Source organism: Narcine bancroftii, chromosome 7 (assembly GCF_036971445.1).
Source record: "Narcine bancroftii isolate sNarBan1 chromosome 7, sNarBan1.hap1, whole genome shotgun sequence".
In the NCBI taxonomy this organism is placed as follows: Eukaryota; Metazoa; Chordata; class Chondrichthyes; order Torpediniformes; family Narcinidae; genus Narcine; species Narcine bancroftii.
In genome coordinates, this window is record NC_091475.1 from 144,769,830 (window position 1) to 144,786,870 (window position 17,041).

Sequence of the window (17,041 nt, forward strand, 5' to 3'; positions counted from 1 at the left end):
TCTCCCCTCAGCAGCGTGCCTCTGGGCTCCTTCACCTCGACGGGCTTGGGGACCGCACATCATCAGCCTTAATGGACGAGATCCTGGCACTGGCAGAGGATCACAAACCTTGTTTCCTATTCCATCAGATCTTCCTCGAGCAGATGCCAGGGGACATCCAACTCCTCCTGGCGGATGAGGACTTCACTGATCCATGCTGACTCGCAGCCTGAGCGGCACCCTCTGGCGCACCAAGAGGAAGAATAAAGCAGCCCTCAGTCAGGTTGCGCGACCAAGAGCTAGCTGGCCACAGCACTCCCTCAAGCATAAGCCGAAGGAGCACCATTCCACCTGGTGCTTTTACCATCAGCGCTGGGGAGTACAAGCTCGTAAGTGCCAACAACTGTGTGACTACCAGGGTAAACGACCTAACCAGCCACTGTTGATGACTGGCCACATGGACAGCCTCCTTCACGTTACCGACAAGTCCACCAGCCCACATTTCCTGGTGGACACAGGAGCGGAGCTGAGCATCCTGTCCCTCACCACCCTCGAGACACGCACCCGATCTCATGGTCCCACCCTGTGGGCAGCCAATGGTTCCGCCATTAAGACCTTTAGTACCCGCAGGGCACAGATTCAGAGAGAGAAGAAGAAATTCCACTGGAAGTTCAGGTTAGCCTCAATGGGTACTGCATTGTTAGGGGCCAACTTCATGAGGGCACATGGACTGTTGGTCGACATGAAGGGCAAGAGGCTGGTCAACGCTCCCACCTTCCATTTGGTGGGCCTGGACACCATGAACACCTGCAGGCCCGAGATTGCCGGCATCACCACTTCCAGGGATGAGTATTCGAACATACTCCAAGAGTTCCCCACCATCCTTCACGATTCAACGCCACCTTACCCCAGCATGGGATATACAACCATATTTCCATGCAGGGCTCCCCACTGCATGCCAAGTCCAGATGACTTCCACCTAAGAAGATGCAGCTGGCAAAAGAAGAGTTTTCCCGGCTGCAGGAGTTGTGGGATCGTCTGTCGCTCGGACAATGCCTAGGCATCCCCTCTCCACATAGTCCACAAATCCTCCGGGGGCTAGAGACCTTGCGGCAATTACCGGCATTTAAACGATGTGACCACACCGACAGGTACCCAGTTCCACACATTCAAGACTTCTCAGCCAATCTCCATGGCGCGCAAGCCTTCACCAAGGTCATCAGATCCCAGTCCACCCTGAGGACATTAGCAAGATGGCGATTATCACCCCCTTTGGCCTCTTTGAATTCCTGTGTATGCCTTTCAGCCTCAAGACCGTGGCCCAGACTTTGCAGCACCTCATGGATGCTGTGGGTTGGACTTTGTGTTTATCTTCCTGGACGATATCCTTATCGCCAGCCGCAACTGTGAAGAGCACAAGGCCCACCTCCATACCCTGTTTACGTGACTGGCGGAGTTTGGCCTCACGGTCAATGTGGCCAAGTTCCAGTTCGGCAAACAAACACTGTAGTTCCTGGGGCACATCATCTTGGCAGCAGGTGCTGCCATGGCGCCAGAGAAGGTCGTGGCTGTCCAAAGGTTCCCCAAGCCAACCACCCTCAATGGCCCACAGGAATTCGTGGGGATGGTCAAATTTTATCATCGGTTCATCCGTGGCACCGCCTGCACCATGCAATCGCTGTTCGCGTTGATCGCCACTAAGGAGAAAGTCCTGACCTGGTCGGAGGAGGCAGAGACCGCTTTTGCCGCAACAAAGGAGGCCTTCGCCAACAAAACTCTATTCATGCACCCACGCCCAGAGGCACTCATGGAGCTCTCAGTGGATGCCTCAACCACGGCGGTAGGGGTCATACTCGAGCAGTGGCTCAACAGACAGTGGTGCCTGCTGGCCTTCTTTAGCAAACAGCTGCACCCACTGGAGCTCAAGTACAGCACTTTCAACTGAGAGCTCCGGGCACTGTACCTGGCCATCTGGGACTTTCAATACTTTCTTGAAGGCAGGCCCTTCACTGTGTTCACAGACCACAAGCTCCTCACACAGACACTTGTGATGGCCAAAGATCCGTGGTCGGCTCGCCAACAACACCACCTCTCCTACGTGTCAGAGTTCACCACCGACATCCAGCACAGGGCAGGCAAAAACAACGTCATGGCCGATGCGCTCTTTCATCTGGCGATCAATGCTCTCGCCCCAAGCCTTGACTACACACTGTTGGCACAGGCCCAGAAGCTGTACACAGAGACACAGGCTCTCCAGACTGCCATCTCTGGCCTTGAGCTCCAGGACATTCAGTTGCCCAACACCTCTACACGCTGCTCTGCGATGTCTCCACTGGTTTGCTGCGCCTGGTACTCCCACCACAGTGGAGGTCAAGGGTTTTAAGTTTAGACCACGACCTAGCCCACTCATCAATAAAGACTTTGGTATGAATGGAGGTAGAGTGGTTTGTGTGGCATGGACTCAAAAAGGAGGTGGCCGAGATGGTGAGGAACTGCACTAGGTGCCAGGCCTCCAAGGTCCACCGGCATATGGAGGCCCCAATCCAGCAATTCAACCCGACATTGTGGAGATTTCAGCACATCCACATTGATGTCGTAGGCCCCCTGCTGGTGTCCAGAGAAGTGTGTTACCTTCTCACAATAATTGATTGGACCACGAGATGGCCGGAGGCCGTTCCCATCAAAGAGGCTTCCACAGAGACGTGCTCCAGGAACCTAGTCAGTCATTGGATCGCTAGGTTCAGAGTCCCAGTGCACATCTTCAGTGATGGGATACCCAGTTCACCTCCGCACTCTGGGCGCAGCTGGCGAACCTCCTGGGGGGTTAAACTTCACCACACCATAGCCTACTACCCATAAACAAATGGTTTGGTGGTGAGTTTCATCAACATATGAAATCCGCCCCCAAGGCTCACCTCACCGGTCCAGGCTGGGCAGGCGAACTGCCCTGGGCCCTCCTCAGCATCAGAACAGCACCCAAGGAGGACCTATAGGCATTTTCTGCAGAACTGGTCTATGACGCGCCGCTCTCACTGCCCGGTGAGTTCTTTGGTCCAGAGCCCAATGTCAAATCCGCTCACGCGAACCTTTTGACAAACCTCCATAAGAAACAATGTTGCTAGCCCCCCTGCCTCCCTTGCATCATGGCGTCCGGCTCACACATCATCCCAAAGTGCCAGACTCGGCAGAATTCGTACTTGTTCAGCGCGGCCCACATATGGCTCCTTTACAATGCCCATACAAAGGTCCATACGAGGTCCTCCAGTGGTCTGGTAGGATTTTCTCTGTGGACATATGGGGTAATGACGAACTTTTCACTGTGAACTGTTAGATGGCGACGCACTTAGACCTATCACGGCAGGTGCAGATGGCCATGCCAAAATGCCGGGGACGCTCGCCAAATGGCAGGGTGCATAGCCGGTTCGGGGGGGGGGGTTATGTGGCGGCACACTCTCGCATGGCGAACTGGCCCTGCATGTTACGCCACGTGTCGGGGCAGCCATGGGAAGATGGCGCTGTCAGGGTTTTCTCCCTGCCTTAAGTCTCCTGCCCAGTGCATGCCTGGGGCAGCGATTATGATGTCACCACGCACGCGGTAAAAGGGCACGCGCTGAATTTGAATAAAAACAGTAATTAACGACTTTCCATGTGGTGGTTGAGTCTTTCTTGGCTGTGTCCAGCACTTCACAGTCATCAAAGGGGTGTAATCTGTCACACCTCCAACATTTCTTAGATTTCTGCGTGCGCTATATGGCATTGAGCTTTCTATCACTGTGCTGTGTGTTGGCCTGCACAGAGAGGGATTGCATTTGCCTTCTAGTGGCCTCAAAGGCCCTAGCTGCCTTTAGGGCATCTGCTAGTTTCAAGCTATCTTTTCCGATTAAAGCTTTCTGCACTTCAGGATGAGCGCTTCCCCAGACTAGTTCATCTACTATTCTCTCCTCGATTTCTTTGAACATGCATTTTGCTGCAATGTTTGTTAGCCTTGTGAGGAAATTATCTACTGACTCGTCAGGCTCATTTTAATCCCTGAAACTCATATCGCTTTATTCTATGGTTGGATTGCAGTTCCAGAGGAGAGGAATTTTTTTCTATTATCCTTTCTGGGTTATTTTCTTTCTCTTCAGTCAGCTCCCAGCTATGAACAGGTCTAGTCCTCGCTCCCCCGTCCAAAGAAGGATGTAAATAACCTTTTCCTCTCGTGTGATTCCCTTGAGGATATTTTGAATGGCAGGTTGCATTGAACATTTTGAAAGCCTCAATGATCTCATTGGCTTCCCCGTCCATTACTGGGTGCAATGCTGCTACTATTGCTGCTGCGGCCATTTTCTTCTCCGGCCCTGTTTCCTTCTCTCCTTGTTTATTTCAATTTTTTTCTATATGGTGTGGGTTTCGATCTATCCCACTGCTTCCAATATGTTGTGCTAGGGTTGTACCATTGGAGATCTTAATAAACACTAGAAAGGCTTGTAAGTTTAACAGCACATTTCTTTACTCACATTCAGCTCCTGAGTCACATATGTGTCTCACCGCACATGCACCACTCTCATGATGTGGCTTTTACAGTGTTAGGGTTCATGCTCTAGCATAAAATAGTCTCAGGTTTCTTCAGTATATAACAGTTGTATCGGTAGGAATGAATAGGTTTAACTATGCCATTTAGTCTGAAACTAGATGCTCCACCTGAAACACTGCACTCCACCTAAAAGCTCCTTTGCTCAGGCCCGAGGACAGGTCCACGTCCTCCCCCTCCACGTCCTCCCCCTCCACGTCCTCCCCCTCCACGTCCTCCCCCTCAAAAGATGCTCACAAACTCAAGCTAGCATGCTGGAACATCAGAACCATGCTAGACAAGGCTGACAGCCACCGACCTGAACGTCGGTCTGCCCTCATCGCACATGAACTCCTCAGACTTGACATCGACATAGCCGCTCTCAGTGAAGTCCGCCTGGCAGATGTAGGCAGCCTCCAAGAACGCGGCACAGGCTACACACTCTACTGGTCTGGCAAGCCTTCGGATGAACGACGCCTATCTGGTGTAGGCTTCATGGTCAAGAGCTTCATTGCCTCCAAACTCGAAAACCTTCCGACAGGCCTCTCGGACCGAATCATGTCCATGCGACTCCCCCTTCAAAACAAGCGTCGCATCACCCTCATCAGTGTCTATGCTCCAACCCTCCAGGCGGAACCAGCAAAAAAGGATAAGTTCTACACCGACCTGCGCAACCTCATCCAACGCACCCCTACAGCCGACAAGGTTGTCATCCTGGGCGACTTCAACGCTCGTGTCGGCAAAGACTCAGAAACCTGGCCAGGAATCCTGGGCAAGCATGGCGTCGGCAAGTGCAATGACAATGGGCGCCTCCTGTTGGAGCTCTGCGCAGAACAGCGGCTTGTCATTACAAACACCCTTTTTCAGCAGAGGGACAGCCTTAAGACCACCTGGATGCATCCCCGATCCAAACACTGGCACCTCCTGGACTACATCCTGGTGCAAGAAAGTGACAAACGAGAGGTGCTCCACACCAGGGTCATGCCTAGCGCGGAATGCCACACTGACCACCGGCTGGTTCGCTGCAAGCTCAACCTTCACTTCAAGCCAAAGCCCAGGAACAGTAAAGCCCCCAGAAAGAGGTTCAATGTTGGAAACCTGCAGTCAGACGAAGCGAGAGGAAACTTCCAGGCAAACCTCAAAGCAAAGCTCGACGATGCAACCCGCCTCACGGATCCGTCCCCTGAAACCCTCTGGGATCAGTTGAAGACTACCATACTGCAATCCACTGAAGAGGTACTGGGCTTCTCCTCCAGGAAAAACAAGGACTGGTTCGACGAAAACAACCAGGAAATCCAGGAACTGCTGGCAAAGAAGCGAGCTGCCCACCAGGCTCACCTTACAAAGCTGTCCTGTCCAGAGAAGAAACAAGCCTTCCGTCGCACATGCAGCCATCTTCAGCGCAAACTCCGGGAGATCCAAAATGAGTGGTGGACTAGCCTCGCCAAACAAACCCAGCTCAGCGTGGACATTGGCGACTTCAGGGGTTTCTACGAGGCTCTAAAGGCTGTGTACGGCCCCTCACCCCAAGTCCAAAGCCCGCTGCGCAGCTCAGACAGCAAAGTCCTCCTCAGCGACAAGATCTCCATCCTCAACCGATGGTCAGAACACTTCCAATCTCTTTTCAGTGCCAACCGCTCAGTCCAAGATTCCGCCCTGCTCCAACTCCCTCAACAGCCCCTAAGGCTAGAGCTGGATGAGGTCCTCACACTGGATGAGACATATAAGGCAATCGAACAACTGAAAAGTGGCAAAGCAGCAGGTATGGATGGAATCCCCCCAGAGGTCTGGAAGGCTGGCGGCAAAACTCTGCATGCCAAACTGCATGAGTTTTTCAAGCTTTGTTGGGACCAAGGAAAACTGCCTCAGGATCTTCGTGATGCCACCGTCATCACCCTGTACAAAAACAAAGGTGAGAAATCAGACTGCTCAAACTACAGGGGAATCACGTTGCTCTCCATTGCAAGCAAAATCTTCGCTAGGATCCTACTAAATAGAATAATACCTAGTGTCGCCGAGAATATTCTCCCAGAATCACAGTGCGGCTTTCGCGCAAACAGAGGAACTACTGACATGGTCTTTGCCCTCAGACAGCTCCAAGAAAAGTGCAGAGAACAAAACAAAGGACTCTACATCACCTTTGTTGACCTCACCAAAGCCTTCGACACCGTAAGCAGGAAAGGGCTTTGGCAAATACTAGAGCGCATCGGATGTCCCCCAAAGTTCCTCAACATGATTATCCAACTGCACGAAAACCAACAAGGTCGGGTCAGATACAGCAATGAGCTCTCTGAACCCTTCTCCATTAACAATGGCGTGAAGCAAGGCTGTGTTCTCGCACCAACCCTCTTTTCAATCTTCTTCAGCATGATGCTGAACCAAGCCATGAAAGACCCCAACAATGAAGACGCTGTTTACATCCGGTACCACACGGATGGCAGTCTCTTCAATCTGAGGCGCCTGCATGCTCACACCAAGACACAAGAGAAACTTGTCCGTGAACTACTCTTTGCAGACGATGCCGCTTTAGTTGCCCATTCAGAGCCAGCTCTTCAGCGCTTGACATCCTGCTTTGCGGAAACTGCCAAATTGTTTGGCCTGGAAGTCAGCCTGAAGAAAACTGAGGTCCTCCATCAGCCAGCTCCCCACCATGACTACCAGCCCCCCCACATCTCCATCGGGCACACAAAACTCAAAACGGTCAACCAGTTTACCTATCTCGGCTGCACCATTTCATCAGATGCAAGGATCGACAATGAGATAGACAACAGACTCGCCAAGGCAAATAGCGCCTTTGGAAGACTACACAAAAGAGTCTGGAAAAACAACCAACTGAAAAACCTCACAAAGATAAGCGTATACAGAGCCATTGTCATACCCACACTCCTGTTCGGCTCCGAATCATGGGTCCTCTACCGGCATCACCTACGGCTCCTAGAACGCTTCCACCAGCGTTGTCTCCGCTCCATCCTCAACATCCATTGGAGCGCTTTCATTGCTAACGTCAAAGTACTCGAGATGGCAGAGGTCGACAGCATCGAGTCCACGCTGCTGAAGATCCAGCTGCGCTGGATGGGTCACGTCTCCAGAATGGAGGACCATCGCCTTCCCAAGATCTTGTTATATGGCGAGCTCTCCACTGGCCACCGTGACAGAGGTGCACCAAAGAAAAGGTACAAGGACTGCCTAAAGAAATCTCTTGGTGCCTGCCACATTGACCACCGCCAGTGGGCTGATATCGTCTCAAACCGTACATCTTGGCGCCTCACAGTTTGGCGGGCAGCAACCTCCTTTGAAGAAGACCGCAGTGCCCACCTCACTGACAAAAGGCAAAGGAGGAAAAACCCAACACCCAACCCCAACCAACCAATTTTCCCCTGCAGCCGCTGCAACCGTGTCTGCCTGTCCCGCATCGGACTTGTCAGCCACAAACGAGCCTGCAGCTGACGTGGACTTTTACCCCCTCCATAAATCTTCGTCCGCGAAGCCAAGCCAAAGATAATTAAGGGTGTTAGCGCTGTCTCCGCTCCATCCTCAACATTCATTGGAGTGACTTCATCACCAACATCGAAGTACTCCAATTGGCAGAGTCCGCAAGCATCGAATCCACGCTGCTGAAGACCCAACTGCGCTGGGTGGGTCACGTCTCCAGAATGGAGGACCATCACCTTCCCAAGATCGTGTTCTATGGTGAGCTCTCCTCTGGCCACCGAGACAGAGGTGCACCAAAGAAGAGGTACAAGGACTGCTTAAAGAAATCTCTTGGTGGCTGCCACATTGACCACCGCCAGTGGGTTGATCTTGCCTCCAACCGTGCATCTTGGCGCCTCACAGTTCAGCGGGCAGCAACCTCCTTTGAAGAAGACCACAGAGCCCATCTCACTGACAAAAGACAAAGGAAGAAAAACCCAACACCCAACCCCAACCAACCAATTTTCCCTTGCAACCGCTGCAACCGTGTCTGCCTGTCCCACATCGGACTTGTCAGTCATCAACGAGCCTGCAGCAGACGTGGACATACCCCTCCTTAAATCTTTGTCCACGAAGCCAAGCCAAAGAAAGAGAAAAAAAGATGCTACATTCTTAAGATGGTTCTGAACTGATTAAGGAGAAATTTCTTCTCAGAAGATTGTGAATCTTTGGATTTCTCTTACCCTGAAGACTGTAGAGGTTCCATCAATGCCTCAAGTCAAAATGTGTCTCCTAGCTTTTGAACGGAAGTTGATTCAAGAGAAATATTAATCAGTCAGATCTGAGGTGGAAGATTAGGCATGATCTTATTAAAGGATGTTCGTAATGTGATTCTGATTGACACTATTATGATCCAAACAACCTCTTTCCAAAGCCGCATTATATACAGAGGAGCACAATCTCTTAAAAGTGTCAAACATGTTTTATAACTTCCATTCAGTCATGAAAGACATAAAATATCAATGTTCCTCAGTAGAATTTCCAGAGCTCTGCCTCTTTCATGTGAAGGGTTGCTAAATTGCACAACCAAACTCAACAAAGAGGCTTACTCTGCTTCTATTTCTTAAGTCACGATCTTAAAGTGAATCAATGGTATGTGATCTTCCTGGCATTCCAGCTTGTCAGAGGAATTTGAAAGTCATTTTGGTTACAAATGGCAGTTAGATCCAAGGAAGTTAATTTGTAGTCAAAAACCAGAAAGGTCAGTCTGATCTATCAACATTAATAGGGTCAGTGATAAGGTTATAGTGAGAGGTGATACATTTCCTAATATTCTGTTGTGAGCTAAGTGTGAAAAAGACAACCATTTGGGATGGAACAGTAAATGTGTTTGGCTCCTACAACAGGGCTTGTAACCAATGTGAAATTTAAATCGATGACTCCCGTGCCTTCCAAAGGTGCACATGATGAAAATTGACTGGGAAAGCAATGTAATAATAATGATATGGACTGATCAAGTGTAGTGAAAAGGAGAGTCCTCACTCAGGCAATGAGTGAAGTTTCTGCTATGTGAAACAACCATTGACTTTTCTTTGATTGTGAATTAAATGTCTCCATCTTTTGTATGAAAGACATTTGATGCCTTAGTGAAGGGAGGTGGAGGAGACAGACTGACCAGTTCAATTGTTTTCCCAGAATGGCAACCTCCTCTGCTGCCATCATGATGAATAGGCAGCCAGAGGTTATGGTTGGTCACTTGAGTCAACCTTACATACTCCTGAAGCAGTAGTTCCTGTTGGGAACAATCACTATGACAGCAAATAATGCAGATAATTTATCAGGATTTATGTATGCAAAAAAAATATGTTTACAATCATGTAATCATGGTGCAGGCCTGGGATTTGTACCAATTACATATGCAAATCTTTGAAAGTTCTGTGAACAAGAAAATCAATCTTTCATAGATCTGGAAGGAAATGGAATGGAATGCCCTCGTCCCTATTATTTTAGCATGTGTTTCTATGCATCTAATTCAAAAAGACATATTTCCAGCAATGGGAAGAGTGAAGAATGATGACTTCCCTTAATAGACGTTTTATCTGAAACAGGAAGTTAATCTATAACTTTAATTGCATCCCCCTAAAAATCTATCAAAAACACTGACATTATTTTACAAATATATTGCTTGGTTTAATCAATATAGAGTTGGTAGAATCATATTCTGATATGGACCTTTTGGAATATGTAATGGCTTCAACCCTTTGGGTTAAGGAGGGTCCAGAGCAGCCATCCCATAAGGCTCCTGTACCCTGCTAACTATTTTGCCTCATATGCCCAACTCTCTTTGACTCTTTTTGCTGCATAAGTGAATTTTGTCTTTTTTTTGGGTGGCACAATTAGTATAGTGGATAGCGCAACAGTATCACAACATCAGCAACCAAGGTTTGAACCTGGTGTTGCCTGTAAGAAGTTTGTAAATTCTCCCCGTGTCTGCATGGGTTTTCTAAGAGTGTTCTGGTGATCTCCCACCTTTCAAAATGAACAGGGGTTGTAGGTTGATTGGTATACTGTATTTGGACAGCACCAGTTCATGGGCCAGAAGGACCTGATACCATACTGCATGTCTTGTAAGGCCTACAAAATCTCTAATGCTATTCCAATGGATGATCACTGAGTAACTGGTTATGGAGATGAGGAGATATCAGTGGGGAAGACTAGGAGCTAGGGATTGAGCAGTCAACTGTACCCAGGAAGATCAGGTTAAATTCAGGATAATTCTGTGGGCTGTTGAAATGGCTGAAAGTAGAGGAGACACAATGCCAAGCAGACATCTAAGGGGAGCATAGTATATCAATAATTGACATTAAGCACGAGAAATTTAAGAAGTACTTGAGAAGTTCCAACAGTTTCCTGTATATGGGCAGGCCTCTTGGCTAACATAGAGCTAAGTCGCAAACCTTCAAATGAAATTGTTTCAGCATTTATGTTGATATGCGTCTGGCTAAAAAAAATGTGCATTCAATACTGACAGAAATAATTGGGGAATGGACAGAAAGGGCTGAATGGCCTCCTATATCTTATAGAAATACTGTATATCTCTTTTCATGCTCATCTTTTGTACAAATGCACATAATATTCACTGAGCATGCAGGATAAAGTTTAGTGCTCTCAGAAATAATGTTCAATTGTACATTGTGGTCAGATAATAGATAATATTCATTCATGTTCCACAGAAAACCCTTTGAGTGAAGTTATTGGCCTCTAAATGTCTGTTATGATCTGGAAATAAACATGATATGACATCAAACTGTACAATATAATGCAATGTTGATTCCCCTCTTGTATAAATTGTCAGGAACAAAACTCTCCAATGCTAAGGAACTGGTTTGTATGGATAAAAGCACAAGCTGTTTATTGTGTTCTGGAATTTTCTTAGTTTCCATGTTTACAACAGATTTAAAAAATGGAATAAATTACTGAAAATCTGAAGTAAAGGATGACTTGGCCTGCAAAGGTACAGTTGTGTCAGGATCGATGAGAAATGCTATGGTCAGTAATTTCACATTCTGCAGTGCCATTCTGATAGACTGCAGATCACACCATTGGAATGTACTACCAGTGCAGTGATGCTTTATAGACCAGAAACATAATTACCTGAATTATCCCATAGGCATTGTGTCAGTGTTTATTACCTACTACAATAAAGTATTATTAAGATTATTCAGTTTAAGACCGTATCCCTCACAAGTGAATAAGAACATTGATTCTATGTGCTCATGCAATCCTTATATCTAAATTCCATTGTAATTCTAGGATTGTTTTCAATTCCAGGATTGTTTTTCATTTATTTCCGTGACTTATGTCTTTCAAACAGATTCATATTCTTACAGCCATTTGTTATGATAAAACTGTTGCTTTAGTTCAGTGGTTCTCAACCTTTTTCTTTCCACTCACATACCACTTTAAGTATTCCCTTTGACATCGGTGCTCTGTAATTAGTAAGGGATTGCATAAGGTGGTGTGTGAGAGGGAAAGGAAGGTTGAGAATCACTGCTCTAGACTCAATTATTACTGAAATAATTTGCTTGAGAAAAATTGTCCTTGGCCCAATTCCTTTGGCGTTATGAAACCATGCACATAATGAGTCAACTCGGTATGATTACAACTGTAGTTTTCAAACTTTTTCTTTCCACCCACATACCACCTTAAGCAATCCTTTATTAATCACAGAACACCTATGGCATAGGGAATACTTAAAGTGGTGTGTGGGTGGAAAGAAAAAGGTTGAGAACCACTGCTTTAGTTAATTTCAAAGTTGTCAGCTTAAGCACCATCCCTGCAATGCCCAGAATGTTTGTATCCATTCAATAGTTTTATTCAATGTTTAAAATGCAGTGATGCAAGGATCTATGATTTTTAATGGTTAGCTTGGATATAATATTATGAATAGCAAGTGAACCTCTTCCAAATCCATTTGGTCATTTTGATTATTATCCTGGGCAATTGGAACCTTATAATTAGGTTTTTCTTAAAGGCTTCAATGGTGTTAAATGAGCTGTAATAATCAACATGCAGAGGAACTTCTCCATCTCTAGTCCACAGTAGCTGCATGTTTAATATCCAACACAAATGTAGTCTATATGTGCAGATGATATTTCCTGAGTACCTCGGCAGAAATCTCCATATGACTCCAGGCATGTTGTCTGAATAAAAATAAAGGGCAAGGCAACTAGACATCAAAACTATTTGAAAGAAGTGTGCTAAAAATTAGAGGATTCGGTTTCAAGTGGTCAAGTTTATTGCTGTCTGAGTGTACCAGTACAACCCGATGAAACAGTATTCTCTGGTCCTTTGTGCAAAAACAAATATGCAGACACACAACCAGACATAACAGACATACAGATAAACAATGCATATGCAGGAAAAGTGTTTCCTCTACACAGCTAAATAAATAAATATTGTCTTATGAAAGTCTTGGATTGGTAGTGCGAGCAGTTTCCTTGGTCCTTGGGAAGAACCTGTTCCTCAGCCAGGTGGTAATGGCTCTGATACTCCTGTATATCTTCCATGATGGGAGCACCTGAAATATGATGTGTGTAGGGTGGAAGAGTTTCCTCGATGATTTTGCCTACCCTCTTCAGAAAATGATCCAAGTAGATCATGTCAATGGTTGGGGGCTGGGTGGGGGAGGCGATGCATGAGAGACTCCAGTTATCATCCTTGCCACTCTTATGGTCCTGTGCATTTACCTCAGATCTACTTTTCTGCAGCAACCATACCACACTGAGAAGCAGCTGGCTAGGACACTCTCGATAGAGCTCCTGTAGAACGTTGACATAGGTGGCCTGTAGCCTTGCCCACTTCAATCTTCTCAGGAAATGCAGTCACTGTTGCACCTCCCTGCAAGGTGAGGAGATGTTGAGCGTCCACAATAGGTCACTTGTTTAGTGAACTCCAGGGAACTTGGTGCTCTCGACTCTCTTTACTAGAGAGTTGTTAATGTGTAGAGGAAGATAGTTGTTCCTGGTCCTTATGTAGTCCACAATAATCTCCTTCATCTTATCAACATTGAGATTCAGGTTGTTGCTCTCGCACCATTTCTTAAGATTTTCCACCTCTTCTCTGCAGTGCAACTCATAGTTGTGGCTGATGAAACCAACTATTGTATCATGCACAAACTTGATAACACAGTTGGAGCTGGACCTAGTGATGCAGTCATGGGTCAGTTGCATGAATAGGAGTGGGCTGAGCACACAGCCCTCAGGTGCACCAATGGTCAGCGTGATGAGCATCTGATACCAACCTGGACAGATTGTGGTCTTTCTGTTAGGAAGTATAGAATCCAATAACAGAGAGTGCTGTTGAGTCCCAGCGAGGACAGATTCTTCACCAGCCTCCAGGAAAAGATAATATTAAATGCTGAGCGAAAATCAATAAACAGCTGCCTGACATGAGACATCCTTCTCCAGATGTTTCAGGATGAAGTGAAGGGACAAGACTATAGGATCATCTGTGGAACAGTTTCTTCTACAGGAAAATTGAAATGGGTCCAGTATCTCTGGGAGAAGTGCTTTGATGTGTTTCATCACCAGACACTTGAATCATTTCATAATGGTGGAGGTCAGTGCCAAAAGTCATTGAATTTCAAATGATTTGCTCTTCAAATTAGTAACATCTTCCAATTCTAATTTATTTGTTAAAGTGGGTTTTAAGTTTATACAATATAATATCCTCAGTCAAAACAATAAATTGGATGGCATCGTTTAGAAGATTAGAAGTTGAGAGATGGCTCTATTTAACATAAAGCTTGCAACAAATCTGTATTTATAATTCTCATCAGTAATTAAGCAATTAATTAAATTTATTTTAAAAATGTCTCATTGTTTTTAAATTACTAAGTTGAGAATGTCATCATAATTATATAAAAAATATAGTTTAATTCATCAGTTAAAATGCAAATAGCACAAATTTCAAACCCAATTACTATTTACAATTATTTTTTTGGTCCTCCACTCATTGCCATCAAAATTGGATTATTTCCGCATTTTCAATGGCCTGATATATTTTCTTTGTAATGCTACTCTTAACATGATTCTTTTTCAAAGTGAATCAAAGTGAATCACTGCAGTGGTGTAAATTTTCTGACTTTTCAAGAGGTTAATGATCAAGCTGGACCCAGCTCAGTACATCACAAGCAAAGCTCTCCCCACCATTGAGAAAATCTATATGGAACTCTGCCGTCAAAGAGTATCAGCAATATTCAAGGATCTACATCACCCAGGACATGCTTTGATCTTGCTATTGACAACTGCAAAGAAGTTTAAGTGCCCCCAGACTTGGACCACCATCTACCTGCAACAATAAGACTCCAAAACAACAAACTCAATCAGAAAATAATTTAAGGACCCTTACTTGGCACATTATTTATCATTGTATATTTATTTTCTGTATTGCAGTTTGCTCACACTTATTTCTTCTTTACACTTCTCTATTTTGCATACCTCTCTTTTCTTGAGTACATTTTTATTTGTGCTACTGATAAGTAAAAATTCTGCCTGGCCCATAGGAAAAAGCTTAGGGTTGTTATGTGATGTCATGTATGGATTCTGACAATAAATCTGAATTTTGAACTTTTGAATCTGATGCAAGCTTTTCTTCTCTAGTTGTAAAGAAATTCTTAGAGTGTTATGGTTGGATTTGAAATGAAAACCCCCATGTCTGGATGTCATAGAATCAAGAAATTATGCAGCATGGGAACACTGACTGGGAGGCTCTCATCCGCATTAAGCTATCATCCATCACTTGACCCATAGATTTCTAAGTCTTGGCAATTCATGATCTCAAACATTCTGTCAGCAACTCTATTTCTGTCATTCTCTCAGGAACTATATTCCTCGACTTCTATTGTTTTCTCAGGCAATATATTCCAGCTGCTCACCACTCTTAAGGTTGAAGAGGTCTCCTCAGACCCTTCTAAACCATTTACCCCTTTCCATTTAGTTTTATCTACATCTGATAATTTTATATGAGGGCTTGATTCACTTTTTTTTAACCCAACTATATGTTCTCACAATTTTCCACATTATAACCTATCAGCCATGTCCTCTGATATTTATTTCACATTTGCCCCTGAAGCCCTCAGATATACTGTCTGAACAGGTTTCCATGTTTTCTTTTTCAAATTTTCACCATCTACCATATTCTATCTTTGCATTGTTATTATATTTCCTCTGGATTTGATGTTTGAGCAACTGCAGGCATTTTCAGGAATGCATTGTGCACCCATGATTGCCGTAATTTGAAGAAAGCATCTAAAAATGGAATTTGGAGGATATTTATACTGGAAGCTGTATAGGAGGGACATTGTTAATGCAGACTGGGCTATAAGAATGCAGCATTCTTCTTAATGAAAAGCTTTTCTCCATGCGGTACTGCAGAGAATGAGGAGTTAACTACAGGTACTCCCCGACTTGTGACCTACGTGACTTTAACCACCTAGTTAATAGAAACGAATCAATTAATTAGTTAACCATAATTAAAATAGCATCCTGGAAATCAAAGGAAAAAAGGACATAAAAGAAAAAAAATCTTCAATTTCTTCCATCCCATTATAAAATTAGAATTAAAAAAAAGAGAATGATTCATTGCAACAAGTCCACAGTAGTTGCCAAAGGCTGAGCTTCAGAAAGACTCCGAGCATATTCTTCCACTTGAACAAAATTAGTTCCATTCTCTGTTGCCCAGGAACAGAGATCTTTAAAATCGTAGGGTTATCAAAGGACAAATTTGTAACCTTTATCATAAAGGATTTTCTTAGCTGAATATTTTTTTTCCTTCTACTCAAATCAGAGCAAAATAAAATTCTATCCCCTTTCCATAGTAAAAGACCTTGTCGCTCCCTCGCTCTATCACAGCAAGACTTAAAACTTTCTCTCTATCTTGATAGCGCAGAAACTTAATTAATATAGAACATGTTTTTTTTGGTTAGGGAGAGGTTTTGGTCTCAGAGCCCTATGGGCTCTTTCAATTTCAATCATTCTCAAAATGATCTTCTCCCAATACTTTAGGAACCTAGTCTTGAAAGAAGCGAATGATGTCTGGACCTTCTTTTCCTTTTGAAAGGCCTACTATTTTAATATTATTTCTTCTACTAAAATTCTCCAAAATATCCACTTATCAGTAAGCTTTTCATTGACTGTAATTAAGCCAGTAGTTGTGTTTTCCACATGAGATAATGGGTCTTCAACATGTTGTACATCATTCTGTACTCTAATAATTGTCTTCCATTTTCTCTATTTTTTTTTCATTTTATTTACAACATGCAGCACTTTATTAGTTTCTGCTTTCATTTCTTTAATGTCAGCTTTCACACCCTTTAATCCTTCTCTTATTTCCCCTTTCATTGCTTTGATCTGCTGCATTATCATTATGGATAACTCTTCTGTCTCAGTCTGTGGATTAAATTTAATTTATTCCATTACCTCCTCTTCAAGTATTACTTCTTCCACTTCTTCATCTTCAACTGATGAGCCTCCTCTTCCTCTTCCAGAGCCAAGGTCGAGGTCCTCAAATTTTCTATAGGCAGTTGCTACATTCCCA